We start from the raw sequence: 15,114 nt of genomic DNA, 5'->3' as shown, positions 1-15,114 counted from the left end.
CTTTGATTTTTACAAACACACACACACACACACACACACACACACACACACACACACTTTTAAATACTTTTTATACATTGCATTGATGGTTATTCATTTTTTTCTTCAAATAATTGGAAAAAAATTATTCAGAAAATTAGTTAATTTACATACAACTGTGATTATTAAGTCTCACTGTTCTTTAAGAAATCACTTGCAGGGACACCTGGGTGGCTCAGTCTGTTAAGTGTCTACCTTCAGCTCAGGTCATGATCCCAGAATCCTGGGATCAAACCCCACAGCAGGTTCCTTGCTCCATGGGGAGCATGCTTCTCCCTCTGCCTCTGCCTCTCCTCTTGTTTGTGCTCTGTTTCTCTCTCTGACAAATAAATAAATAGAATCTAAAAGAGAGAGAGAGAAAGAGAAGAAATCTCTTGCAGATTAAAAGAAAAGAAAGAAGGAAAATTCTGCTCAAGTTCTACTCTCAGAGTATAGTATGTTAAATAATGGTCCTCTACAGAAGCCTTCATCCTAACTCCCAGAATCTATGAATATGTTACTCTTCCATGTTCCCTCCCTCCCCTTTCTCCTTATTCTTCTCTTCCTCTTTCTCAAATTATGAAATATGACAAACACATAAAGAAGTAATTTTGAATAATTTTTCCTTTCTATGTGTTCCCTTTTCCAAGAAAGTAAAGACAAAACATTATCAGCACTTTTCAAAATATCCATAAGTAGTCTCTAATTACTGCCTCTCTAGCACCACTAGGAGCAGACTTCATTGTGGTGTTCAGAACTCTTTCTGTCTAGCTACAACTCCTAAGAATTGGTTATGAGAGTATAAATGCTAACCTTGCCTCCTTTTGGAGTGCATATAAGTGTAATCTTAGAGTATATATTCCATTTTATCTGGCTTTGGCTCAACATTTGTTTTGAATGGATGTTGAAATTATTAGCTGTAACAGTAGTTCATTTTCATTAGTGAAGAATGTTCCATAAAAAAGTCATAGTTTATTTATTTATACTATTAATAAACTTTTGGTTATTTCATCTTCTTGATCTTTATGAAAATGCTGCTATGAACACTTTTGCACAGACATCTGCTTTTCTGCACATAAGCAAGCTCTCATTCTGTGAGATGTGTCCTGTATCTGAAAGTTCTGGATCACAAGGAGCTGATTTCTTCTCTTTTATCAGATGCCATCAAACAATATTCCAAAGTCAGTGGATTAATTTAAATTCTCCCTATATCGTGTGTGACTTCTAATTATTGCCCATTCTTACCAACATTTAATATTGTCACACTAGATATGTTAATATCTTCAATGTTGATAGGTAAGTAGTGGTTATCTCACTTTGGTTATAATTTAAATTCCTCTTATTATCAATGTGGTTAAATTTCCTTTATTTTATTTATTTATTTATTTATTTGAGAGAGAGAGAGTAGGAGGAGGGACAGAGGGAGAGAATCTTCAAGGAAACTCCCCACTGAGTGCAGAGCTGGACACAGGGCTCATTCTCATGACCCATAAGATCATGACCTGAGCCAAAATCAGGAGTCCAATGCTTAAGGAGGGCACATGTGGTGATGAGCACTGGATGTTATACACAACTAATGAATCACTGAACACTACATCAAAAACTAATGATAACCTATATGCTGGCTAACTGAACATAATAATAGGAAGAGTTCAATGCTTAATGGACTGAGCCTCCCTGGTGAAACTTGAATTTCTTTTAATATGATTATTAGTAGTCTTTGGCTCTTTTTCCTTTGTGACATACCTATTTTGTTTTTTTGCCCATTTTTCTATAGGTTGTTTGTCTTCTGTCATAAATATGTAGTTCATTATACGTTTTAAATAAAAGTCCTTTGTTTGATAAATGTACCATGACTGTATTTTCTCCTAGACTGTGGCTGTCTATCCACTCTCTTGATGATGTATTTAGTGACACAGATTTCTTAATGTTTACTGAAGCAGGGTTTATCAGAGTGTTCCTTTACAGTGATGTGCTTCTAATGTCCTATTCAGGATATATTTATTTCCTCTAAATAAATGAAGATATTCCCACATTTTATGTGCCAACTTGTCCCAAATTTCATACATTATTATCTTTGATATTATATTCTATTTTCTCTTGGATTCTAGATTTTATTTTATTCCTTTTACACTGATTTTTAAATTTATTCTAAGATCAAACTGGAAATTAAATTTTGGTGTGATATGAAAAGTGGCTGATTTTATGTTTTAACCTATGGATGTATATTTTCCCAGAAATATTTATTGCAAAATCACTCAATTAGACTGACCTATAGTGCAGGTTTTTTTTCACATGTAAATGTCACTATATGTATAGCATACAAACTTTCTATATGCTTCTCTCTGTTTCATAGTCAGAACTATACATAACTAATAAGATACGGTATCCAGTAAAGTCACTCCTGAAAAGTTACTCCCTTTCTTGAAGGATAATTGAGATGTCTTTTGATCCTTACCTTTTCAAACAAATTTTAGAATCATTCTTCTTTGGTTTTAAGACAGAATTACAGCAGAAGTATATATCCATTTTGAAGGAAATGACAATTTGCATCCTTAAGTCTTCCAAATCACGAGAATGCTATATCTATCTGTTTAGATTTGCTTCAATTTTATCATGAAATGATATCAGACATTTTATCACATTGTTTTTTTGTAAAGTTCTTGCAAATATTTTGTGAAATTAATCTCTGAGTCTGTGATCTTTTTCATACTATCTTAAATTTCATTTGTAAGATGTGTATCATTTTTAGATCAGAATCTAATTTATTGCTATATTAATTTTACTTTGGGACACTGTACTAAATCTCATGAAAATTTTGTAATTTTTTGTAGATTAGTTTGGATTTTCAACATGTACATCATATAATCGCTGATTAAATATATTCTGATTTTGCTGTTTCCAATATTATTCCTTTTCATTATTTTTTTGTTTTTGTCTAACTACCTAAGAAGTTCAGTGTAATTTTGAATAAACATAGTAAAAGTGGCCATCCTTGATTTTCTCACTTCATAAGGAAAGCATTTAATATTTCATATTTAAGATGTTTTCTAGGGACACTTGGGTGGCTCAGTCAGTTAAGTGTCTGCTTTCGTCTTAGGTTATGAATCCCAGGGTCCTGGGATGGAGCCTTGCTTCCGGCTGGCTCCCTGCTTAGTGGGGAGTCTGCTTCTCCCTCTCCCTCTGCCCTTCTTCCCCGCTCCTGCACATTCTCTCTCAAGTAAATAAATAAATAAAATCTTAAAAAAAAGAAATAGAATGCTGTTTCTGATGGTTTTTTTGTACATTCCTTTTTTTTCCAGATTAACAAAGTTATCTGCTTTATTTGTCCATGTTTTTGCAATATTTTGGAGAGTAGATGTAGAATTTCATTAAGCAGCTTTCTCTTCATCTGAGTTCCTTTAATATTTTTATATAGAAACTTATATTTTTTGGATTCTTTAATGTTAAATCAAATGGTTATTGTCCTGAGAACATGAATTTTAAATGTTATACAATAAATTATTCTATTAGTTTATTAGTTTGTTCCCATATTCTTACATTGTTGGTGAGGATAGAAATTGGCAGAATTACTTTAGAGAGCAATTTGGTAATAGCTATCCTAAGAAAATACACATAGCAATACCACTTCTGAGAATTCCTCCTAGAGTTACTTTGAAAAGCAAAGGAAAGAGATACACGGTTGGATATTTTTGGAGTATTATTTATAGTAGCAAAAGAATATAGAATTTGAAATACTCATTATTATGTGTTTGGCTTATAAATTGTAGTATTTTTTAAAAAAGAACATACCATGTAGCCATTAAAAATGTTAAGTCATTTTATATGTATTCATTTGGACCAAATAAAGTGTTCCAGAAAAATTGGGCAAGAACCACACAGTAGTCCTAATTTAACATCATTTATGTAAGAAGTGCATATGCATGTCTCTCTATATATGAATATATATATGCAATATTATTTCTTGAGGATTCAAAAGAGTCAAACAAACAAGCAAAACAGGTGGCAAGTGGAAAAGTTGATGGGATGACAGGCAGAAGGGAAGGAAGGAGGGAGATTTTCTTTTTAAACTATCTTTGGAATCACATTAGGTAAATGTGTCATGTAAAGAAAGACCATTACATTTAATTTATCATAAATGGTTTTAATATAGAAATTGATGACTCAAAGTGTTGGCATGGTCTCTCAATTTTATAATCACCAAGGTATCTGTTTCTATCGTTCTCTTTTTTATAGATTGATTGGTACAGATATAAATACATGTTATACAGATAACAGATATAAATATATATTAATATTTTTTGTGTTTTGAGTATTTCAATATTTATATATTTAATCTATGTATTTCAGATTGTAAATATATTATATTACAAATATCAGTATATTATTTGGAGAGCCAGATTATACTGAACTTGTAAAATTTAATTAAAATTTCATTGAGAATTCATCATCACCCTTTTATTCCATAATTTTAGAAGTGCTACCGCCTTCTTTGAATTTTAATATGATGCAACACTTTGGCTTCAACAATTATTTTAACCATTTCTGGCAATGTTCATATTTTACGCTCAGCTTATTTCATGAAATTATAAACTTTTGACCTGTTTTCAGGTTTTAGTTATTTTGTTGCTTATAATTAGGTTAGACTTTCAGAAATTTTTCATTGTACTGTATTGTGTGAAGAGTTACAGGGAGTTTTAAATACTACAGAGAATTAATTGTCTGGGGAATGGTCCAATTCCTACTTCTAATTAGCAACACAGGCTTGGAGTACTTAAAATAACTCCCAGATTGTTAATATCCAGAATACAATTATCTTTATGAAAATCATATTCTATGACAAAGTAGACATTAGAATCTCATGCTAATTCCATTTTCATTTTAAGAAACAACTGAGATAATATGTATAGAATTGCTTTGTAAGTTGTAATTGTAATTTGCAAATATAAATGGCTAAAACTATACTATGAGATATTTATTTTCTTCTTTTCATTTCACAAATATTGAATATATAACTAAGCTAGACACCAAATAAAATACAGATACACAAGGAAAACAATCAAACTGAAGCACCACCTGAAGAAAATTGATATAATGAAATGTCTTTAGTCTGTTGTGATTTTAGTATCTCTTTACATGAAGGGATGAAATTTGAATCCTGATTATTCTACATACCAATTTTGTGACCTAGAAAATTAGATTTTTTTATGTTTAGTTTATTTCTTTGTGAAGCATGTGCAGTTTTAGAAAATGGTATGTAGGTTTGGATTCACTGAATAAATTCTATTTTTTTAGTAATTAAGTGTTTGGAAATGATAATTATTACCTGTTACATCTCCCACCTCTCCCTCCACATCCACAGCCACAAACATTAAAAAAACAAGTGACAAAAGGTGTAGCAAAACGACTCAAAGTGAAAGCAAATGTGGATGTTGAAAGGCTAATTGTTACATTTATACTATTTCAGGTGATAGTGCCTTGGCAGCAATGGTTGTGATGGTGGAAAGTCCATGAAATGAGCCTATTAATATGAATGTTGATATTTTTTAAAATAAGTTTTAAATTATTAAATAATTTCCACTTTACAAAATAAATTGTAAAAATACTTCAGAGTTTCCGTACACACCTTACTCAATTATCCATATTGTTAACATCTTATACAATTAACATGATGCATTTGTCAAAGCTTCTGCACAGCATAGGAGACAATAAATAATAAAAAGGAAACCTGTAAAATGGTAGAAAACATGTATGAAACATGTATCTGATAAAGGATTAATTTCCAATACTACAAATAAGGAACTCATACAATTCAATAGCAAAAACAAACAAGCAAACAAAAAACAACTTATAATCCAATTAGAAAGTTGGCTAAGGACTGAATTTAGACATCCTTTCTAAGATATACAAACAGCCAAAAGGAGGGCCAAAAGAAAAAGAAAAAAAAGTTTGATGTCACTTAATTATCAGGGAAATAAATACAAATCAAAACAATGACTCACCTCAAACTTGTATTTATATATATATGTAATGATATATATGTTACATATATATATTGTTATATATATTGTTATATATATAACAAATGTTGATAAGGCTATGAAGAAATAGGAACCCTTATGCTCCGTTGATGGGAATGCAAAATAGTGCAGTTGCTATGGAAAACCATATAGAGGTTTTTCACAAAATTAAAAATTTAAGTAACATGTGATCCAATAACCCTGCATATTGATATTTATCCAAAAGAATTGAACTCAAGATTTCAAAAATATTTTAGCATTCTCATGTTCATTGAAGAACCATTCACAATATTCAAGATGCAGAAATAGCCTAAAATGTCCATGGACAGATCAATGGATAAAGAAAATGTGGTATAGATATACAATTGGATACAATTCAGCCTTAAAAATAAAGGAAATTCTGTAATATGTGACGACAAGGATAAACTCTGAGGACATTGTGTAAATGAAATAAGTGAGTCACAGAAAATAAATTCCACTTAAACAAGATATATAAAATAACCAGATTGTTGGAATCAGAGAAGGGAATGATAGTTGCTAGGGACTGGGGGAAGGGAAGAAAAGGAGTTACAAATTTGTGGGTATAAAGTTTCAGTTTAAAGGATGAGTAAGTTCCAGAGATCTGCTATATAAAACTATATTTGCAGTCAACGATACTATATTCTATACTTAAAAATCTATTAAGAAGGGGCGCCTGGGTGGCTCAGTGAGTTAAAGCCTCTGCCTTCGATTGGGTCATGATCCCAGGGTCCTGGGATCGAGCCCCACATTGGGCTCTCTGCTCGGCAGGGAATCTGCTTCCTCCTCTCTCTCTGCCTGCCTCTCTGCCTACTTGTGATTTCTGTCTGTCAAATAAATAAATAAAATCTTTAAAAAAAAAATCTCTTAAGAAGGTAGATGTCACATTAAGTGTTATTACCATGCTAAAATGAAAAATTTGAAAAGAAGCATTAGTACATTACAGGGCAGCTTGGGTGGCCCAGTTGGTTGAGCTTCTGACTCTTGATTTTAGCTCAGGTCATGATCTCAGGGATATGAGATTGAGCCCTGTGTCGGGCTCCATATTCAACACTGAATCTGAGATTCTCTCTTCCTCTCCCTTTGTTTCTCCACCAGCTGCTGTAATCTCTCTGTCTATAAATTAAATAAATAAATAAATAAATAAATAAATTTTCTTTTTAAAAAGAAGCATTAGTAGTACATTATGATCACTAAAATCTTAACTTTATATAGATTCTTTATTTTTTTAATTTTTTCCCATCAGTGCTTGCTTTCTTGTCTGAGGTCCAATCCAGGCTTGGATTACAACCACATTACATGTAATTGCTGTGTGTCTTCAGTCTGCTCTGGTCTGTGAGAGGTTTTCATTCTTTTCTTGTTCTTGACTCTGACAATCCTAAGGAATAGTGGCTAGGTATCCTGTGAAATGTTTCCAAATATGAGTTTGCATAATGATTTTCTAATTTTAGGCTGGGATTATGGGTTTGGGGAAAGAATATCAGAGATAAAACCTTTCTCCTTATATCATATCAGGAGGTAAGTGATATCCTCATTATATCACTGATGATGGTCACCTTCATCCTTTTGCTTAAAGTAGTGTTGAACAAGTGTGGAATTTGAAATGCAGTTGAGTTAATAACAACTACTTTTGGATTGTTCTTCTTCTCTTTTCTTATTTTGAACTCAACAGTTCATGTGTTCTTCAATTAATACATATTATTTCAGGGGCACCAGGGTAGCTCAGTCTGTTAAGCATCTGCCTTTGGCTCAGGTCATGGTTCCAGGGTCTTGAAATATAGCCCCTCAGTGGGCTCCCTGCTCAGCAGGGAGTCTGCCCCCATCTTTCCCTCTGCCTCCCCTCTCATGCTTTCACTCGTGCTCTTTCTCTCAAATAAATAAATAAAACCTTTAAAAATAAAAAATGCATATTATTTCAATAATTCAGTATCTAAAAGCAATTAGTGGAATAGATGTGGTGATGTAATTATCCCCAGTGCTTTAAAAGGAAATGCACATACTGCAATGACACAAGAGACAGTGTTTCAACTGTCTGTATGATTTGTGGTTCACTGAGGAACACTCCAATTATAATTCTTTATAGCTATATCTTCATGGTCTTGGAGGCAGATATAAGACCCAGAGTTTGGCAGAGTTTAGATTGTGGATTCAACTCTCAGGTTTTTTTCTTTGTATTTCCTAAGATTTCTCATGTCCTGGAAATAAAATGCCATTTTACTGGCATACTTATTGAAATATACTGCTACTTTATTTCAAATCTCAAGCCTGTTGCTATTTGAAAGAATGTTTTATTACTAAGAAAAAAAATGCCTGAGATTTATTAATCATAAGAAGAAATTCTCAGTAAATTAAGAACTTCTGGTTTCAGGTCAGTTCATTTCTCTTTTGGTAGCTTTCAATTTAGGTGGGAAACACGGAACACCAGCTCAAATAGATTATTCCAAAAATTATATACAACCCATTTTGAGGTCAGAGATATTTTTACTCATGAAGCATGAAGTGTTTCTGAGAACTAAATTTTGTACTACAGAAACTGGCAGCAGTGAGCAATGCGGAAGTCACAGAAAATTATGGGTTATTTATTAATTTTGTAATCCCGTATGCCTAGTGTCAGTATGAATACAAACCTAATCCTAATCCATTAATTTTCACTGAAATCACTTGAAATTGGTAGGGTCGGGATACCAAGTCTTTTTCTGAATATTCATTGACCTCATAAGTGTTCCGCTAAGCTAGAACAGTGTAGCGATCTCCCTATTAAGCCAAAGTTTTGCTAATATTTTCGAATGTTGGAGGAAGCTCATTTATTAAAATATCCTGAATAATAATGTATATTTACAATGTATCTGCCTGGTCTCACTTGCTGTTGGAAAGCATATGCTGATGATGGATGCTCTAGGCGTGGGGTTGCTTGTAGTACATGTTTAGGTTCACATTGAGGCTGACACGGGTTCCAGGCAAAGCTAGGAAGATGGGACAGATATCTCATCTAATTCTGTTGCAGCTCATGTCTGAGTCTTGAGACTATTCATTTTATGTGCCTATGCCCTTACTTCCTAGTATTGCCCAGGTTTTCCTCATCATAGGAAAGGGCTTACTTCTATTGGTCCAGAAAATGTGTTATTTTCATTGTATCATAGAACGTATTTTGTATGGAGCCATTGTTGGTGAATATGAGATATTCTGTTCCTCTGTGTATATTCAAATTAATTACATATTTATAATTTTATAATATATAATGGAATGATGTAAGACACATTAATAAATAGCTAATGAAATGTTAATTAATTAAATTTAATTGGTAAAATAATATATGTTGGGAAAAATGTCAATAAAAGACCTACAAAACTATCCCTGAAGGCAGTATACTCTTCGTGGAAGTTTGATGGAAGCTAGATGATTATTTCAGAAATAAGAGTCTGTAATGCATTCTCAAGCATTAGGTATATGGGATAGACTAGATACATTATAAGGTCTATTTCCACTCTTTTTTTTTTTGTAATTTATTTTCAGTGTAACAGTATTCATTGTTTTTGCACCACACCCAGTGCTCCATGCAATATGTGCCCTCTTAATACCCACCGCCTAGCTCCCCCAACCTCCCAACCCCCGCCCTTTCAAAACCCTCAGGTTGTTTTTCAGAGTTCATAGTCTTCCCTTCCAATTTCCCTCAACTCCCTTCTCCTCTTAAATTTCATGGGTATTTAATTCTGTATAATGCCTAGAAAACTTTGAATATATAAAAAATTAATACGAAGATTTATGCAGCACCATTTGCAATGCCAAGTGATCTTGATCCTTTGTATAATTCTTAAAACCATAACAAAGTTCTCTGTGCTTCTTTTCTGCCTCTTTTCCTCCTGCTTTACACAATTACTTTTGTGCTCTAAATTTATATTTCAGTTCAATAGTAATAATACTAATGAGGGTTAAATTTTAAACAGTAGAATGATTAATATATGTTTTATATACCAGTGGTTCCAATAATTTAGCAGGCATCAAAATCACCTGGAGAACTGGTTAAGTCAAGAACTGTGAGCCCCATCCTAAAGTTTCTGATTCCGAAAGTTGGTGATGGGGTTAGAGAATTTGCATCCCTAACAACTTCTCAGTCGCTCATGCTGTTGCTGGTTTGGGGACCATACTTTGAGATTCAACATTCACAGCAGCCTATGAAGCCTCTTCTCTCTTCCTCTTTTCTATTCAGTTCTACTTTTCAGAACTAACTGTTGGGTCTTTATTCAACAGGAATCATGATGTAATCTGAAGGAAATCAAAGTCTCATACCCACTTTTATTCTCTTGGGATTTTCAGAATATCCAGCACTGCAGGTTCTACTCTTCCTGGTTTTCTTGTCTATTTATATGGTCATCACTATGAGAAATTTGGGCATGATAATAATTATCAAGATCAATCCAAAACTCCACAAGATCATGTATTTTTTTCCTCAGTCATTTGTCCTTTGTGGATTTTGGTTTTTCCACCATAGTTACACCTACATTGTTGGAGAACTTGATTGTGGAGGACAGAACAATCTCCTTCTTTGGTTGCGTTATGCAATTTTGCTTTGCTTGCATATCTGGAGTAACAGAAACTTTTAAGTTAGCAGTGATGGCCTACGACCATTTTGTGGCATTTGTAACCCCTTGCTGTATACTACCACTGTGTCTCAGAAGCTGTGAGCTCCTCTGGTGGCTGGATCTTACTTGTGGAGTATAGTGTGTTCCCTGACACTCACGTATTTCCTCCTTGCATTATACTGTTGTGAGTCTAGCATCATTAATAATTTTATCTGTGACCACTCTGTAATTGTTTCTGCCTCCTGTTCGGACCCTTATATCAGCCAGATGCTGTGCTTTATTATTGCCATATTCAATGAGGTGAGCAGCCTGATGATTATTCTGATGTCCTATATACTCATTTTTTCACTGTTCTGAGGATGTCTTCTTCAAGTGGGTGCCGGAAAACCTTTTCCACCTGTGCCTCCTACCTCATAGCCATCACCATCTTCCACAGGACCATCCTTTTCCTCTACTCTATCCCCAATCCTAAAAAGTCTTGGCTCATAAAGTGACTTCTGTGTTTTACACCGTGGTGATTCCCATGCTGAATCCCTTGATCTACAGCCTTAGGACCAAAGACATGAAAGATACATTCAGAAGATCAGTTGTCCCAAAATTGCTTTGTCACTCAACATAATATTGTTAGATTCATTATTTTATTTCTGAAAAAAACCTGATTTACTATACTAGAGATTGTTCAATTCTTATTGGGCAGTTGATGATTTAAATCACTTTTCAACAGGCTATTAGTTAATATACTTATAGCAGTACGTTTTATGACTATTGATATTCTGTGCATTAATTTTAGTGAAATATCTCCAGACATGTAAACCAAAATTAAAAAATAAAGTTATTCGATTGTATTATGTAATATTTGTAAGTTATTTTAGAATATTTTATCACTTAGTGTCATTGTATATGTCTGTTTCTAAAATAAAGCTAATTGCCCATTCATCAAATACGTGCAGATCTAGAAAGTTTCCTCTAGAATTGCAATCAGGCTGCTCCTGTTCTGGAGATTGCTTTAACAAGTGTTCCAGCTCACTGCACCTTATACAGCATCAACATTTTGCTATTCTTAGATCGAATGGCAGAAGATGACTTTTATTCAGGAAAAATTTATTTATTTATTTTTTATTTTTATTTTTTTAAAATATTTTATTTATTTATTTGACAGACAGGGATCACAAGTAGGCAGAGAGGCAGGCAGAGAGAGAGGGGGAAGCAGGCTCCCTGCTAAGGGGAGCCCGATGTGGGGCTGAGGCTCAATCCCAGGACCCTGGGATCATGACCTGAGCCAAAGGCAGGGGCTTTAACCCACTGAGCCACCCAGGCACCCCCAGGAAAAATTTAAATGGACTCAAGCACATCTGGTTATTCAAATTTCAGCAAACATGTCAACATAATTCAACGGAAAAAGGATGCTTTTCAACAAGCATTGCAGAGACTGGATATCCAGACGGATAAAGGAGGCTTAACTCTTATCTCACACCACACACAGTTATTAACTTGAATTCAATGAAATGGATCACAGTTCTAAGCATAAAAATTAAACCTAAAGAATTTTAGAATAAAACACAGAAAAAATATAGTTTGAAGTTTGAGGTGCAATTTTTTTTTAGATAAAACACAAAAAGGATGGATTCTCAGAAAACTGATAAAAAGAACTTCATCAACATAAAATTTGTTATAAAAGTGTTTTAGTGGTAAAGGATCTTGATAAAAAAATAAAACTGTAAACCACAGGCTGGGAATAAATATTTTATATATTTGTGTGTGTGTGTGTGTGTGTGTGTGTGTTTGCCACATATATGTGTGTATACACATTTGATAAAGGATTTTTTTGTAGAACATTTTATAAAAAAACTCTTTATGCTCAAAACCGATAGACAAGGGGTGCCTGGGTGGCTCAGTGGATTAAGCTGCTGCCTTCGGCTCAGGTCATGATCCCAGGGTTCTGGGATCAAGCCCCGCATCGGGCTCTCTGCTCAGCAGGGAGCCTGCTCCCCCCTCCCCCCCGCCTACTTGTGATCTCTCTCTCTGTCAAATAAATAAATAAAATCCTTAAAAAAAAAAACCCGATAGACAAATAATCTAGATAAAGGTGAAATCTTTAAGCAGACACTTGACAAAACCAGACATACAAATCATCTATAAACATATGAAAATACAATAAACATTGTTAATCATCAGTGAAATTCTTTTTTTTTTTTTTAGATTTTATTTATTTATTTGTCAGAGAGATAGAGTACAAGCAGGCAGAGTGGCAGGCAGAGTCAGAGGGAGAAGCAGGCTCCCCGCGGAGCAAGAAGCCCAATGTGGGACTCGATCCCAGGATGCTGGGATCATGACCTGAGCCGAAGGCAGCCACTTAACCCACTGAGCCACCCAGGTGTCCCAATCATCAGTGAAATTCTGACTAAAATCACAGTGAGCTACCACTGAACATCAATATGAATGGCCAAAATAAATGACTGAAATGCCACGTATCAGCGAGAATGTGGAGCAAGGAGAATGCTCACACATTTCAGATGGGGATAAAAGGTAAAATGAGTTTGAAAACAGTTTAACAGGGTCTTCTGAAGTTATGTGGACACTTCCCACACACCTGGACAATTCCCTCTTTAGGTGTTCATCCATGAGAAATGAAATCCAACGTACTTTAACTGAAGAGAAATTGTTCTTTATTGCATGTGAAATAATACAGGGAATGGAAGAGTAAGAAAAGCAGTGTGTAGAGGATATTTTTGCTCTTTTATGAACTTTTTTTACTTTGTTCCTTTAAAAGCTGATTTTTAGGGGCACCTGTGTGGCTTAGTCAGTTAAGCTTCTACCTTTGGCTTGGGTCATGATTCCAGAGTCCTGGGATTGAGTCCCACAGCGGGCTCCCTGCTTACCACAGAGACATCTTTTCCCTCTCCCTCTGCCTGCTGCTCCCCCTGCTGGGCTCCCTGTCAAATAAACAAATACAATCTTTAAAATAAATAATAAAATAAAATAAAAAGTGATTTTTCTAGAAGGAGTAGCTTTGCTTTCATAATAAGTTTTTTCTATCAGCCACTAAAAGGTAAACAGGAGATGGCAGGAAAGATATGGGAAGTCTTTGTCACTTTAACATAGAGGAATTTATATTTATATATATAAATGAAGTATGGTACTATATAGATATACTAGTTAATGCATGTAAATCTTGTCTTGCATTGTGCCTTTGATGATCTTCTCATTGTCCCTTTGATGACTTTCTTATACCAAGACTTTGAAAAATGTACTGATGAGGTATAAGTGTTCTGATGTAATTGTCCTTTTGAGAATCAAGGTAAGGGTACAATTTGTTTATAACAGAATGGTTTTCATATTGTTATTAATTCTGAGAAAAGACAGACATGGCATATATGAGTAAATTGTCAGGTCAGCCCAAGAAAACAGTTATTTTTGGCTTTAAACAGGGGAAAATTAGAAGAATGATTTGTCATAATGGTCCTAGAAAGCTTACTGATATAAAAGGGGAAAGAGAGGTATTTCAGAAATTAGCAAAGAAACCATTAAAATCAGCCATCCTGTGATTCATCCCTGTTACTCAAGATTGTTGGCTTTTGACTGAGACCTAACCACTATGTGCCTCCCTCAGATCTCAAAGTGTGCAATGCTTGTGCTCCCCCCGCCTCCCCAGTTTTGGACTTTAGTTCTTTCTTCTCCTTCCCAATGCACCCTAATAGCCAGACAAACATTGTGAGAGGGGAGATGGGAGATGGTCAAGCCTTTGTGAGAGGTCTCAATTCTCTGGTGAGATTTTTAATTATTTTTCTTTAAGCACCATGAAATTTCTTTTTTTTCCTTTCTTTCTTTATTTTTTTTTTATTTGACATATAGAGATCACAAGTAGGCAGAGAGGCAGGCAGAGAGAGAGAGGAGGAAGCAGCCTCCCCGCTGAGCAGAGAGCCCGATGTGAGGCTCCATCCCAGGGCCCTGGGATCATGACCTGAGCCAAAGGCAGAGGCTTTAATGCACTGAGCCACCCAGGCGCCCCAGCACCATGAAATTTCTATGGGGCATTTCAATCTGCCTCTCTGGTTCAGATACCCAGCCTCCCACAGCACTCTAGAGCACAACAAATGCCCAATAGGGAAAATGGGTCATGAGTTTAGGGTTTCTTTAGTTTTCAATTTATCACTAAATTCTTAAATTGATCAAATAAATTTCTCTTGTGTCCACAAAGCACTGCTAGATTGTTTTCTCCGTATTGTCCCTCTGCAAGGGCCAAACGTGCTCAGCCTGTGCCCAAAACCAACAAAAATGTGATTGTGAAGGAAAAAGCTGGTGACTGCCAACAAAAGAAGCCATAAGAAGATTTCTTCAAGCAGAGGGAAAACAAATAGATCTTGGGAAATAACCACAGACCATGGAAAGCTCAACCACATAGTTGCCCTTGGCAGAGGAATATGGCTTAAAGCACATAGTAGGCAATCATTGATTTGGCAAATGTATTATTTTCCTTT

The 15,114-nt window shown here is 34.7% G+C and overlaps 1 pseudogene; it reads left to right on the top strand.

Annotated features, from left to right (window-relative positions):
• The first annotated feature begins 8,656 nt into the window (after positions 1–8,656).
• LOC111149880 lies at positions 8,657–11,255 on the top strand (annotated as a pseudogene).
• The last annotated feature ends 3,859 nt before the right edge of the window (positions 11,256–15,114 follow it).

The sequence above is a fragment of the Enhydra lutris genome, unplaced genomic scaffold (assembly GCF_002288905.1).
Source record: "Enhydra lutris kenyoni isolate GAN:26980312 unplaced genomic scaffold, ASM228890v2 scaffoldscaffold22, whole genome shotgun sequence".
NCBI lineage: Eukaryota > Metazoa > Chordata > Mammalia > Carnivora > Mustelidae > Enhydra > Enhydra lutris.
The sequence above is the reverse complement of the archived record's forward strand: the minus strand, read 5'-3'. Positions and strand labels throughout refer to the sequence as shown.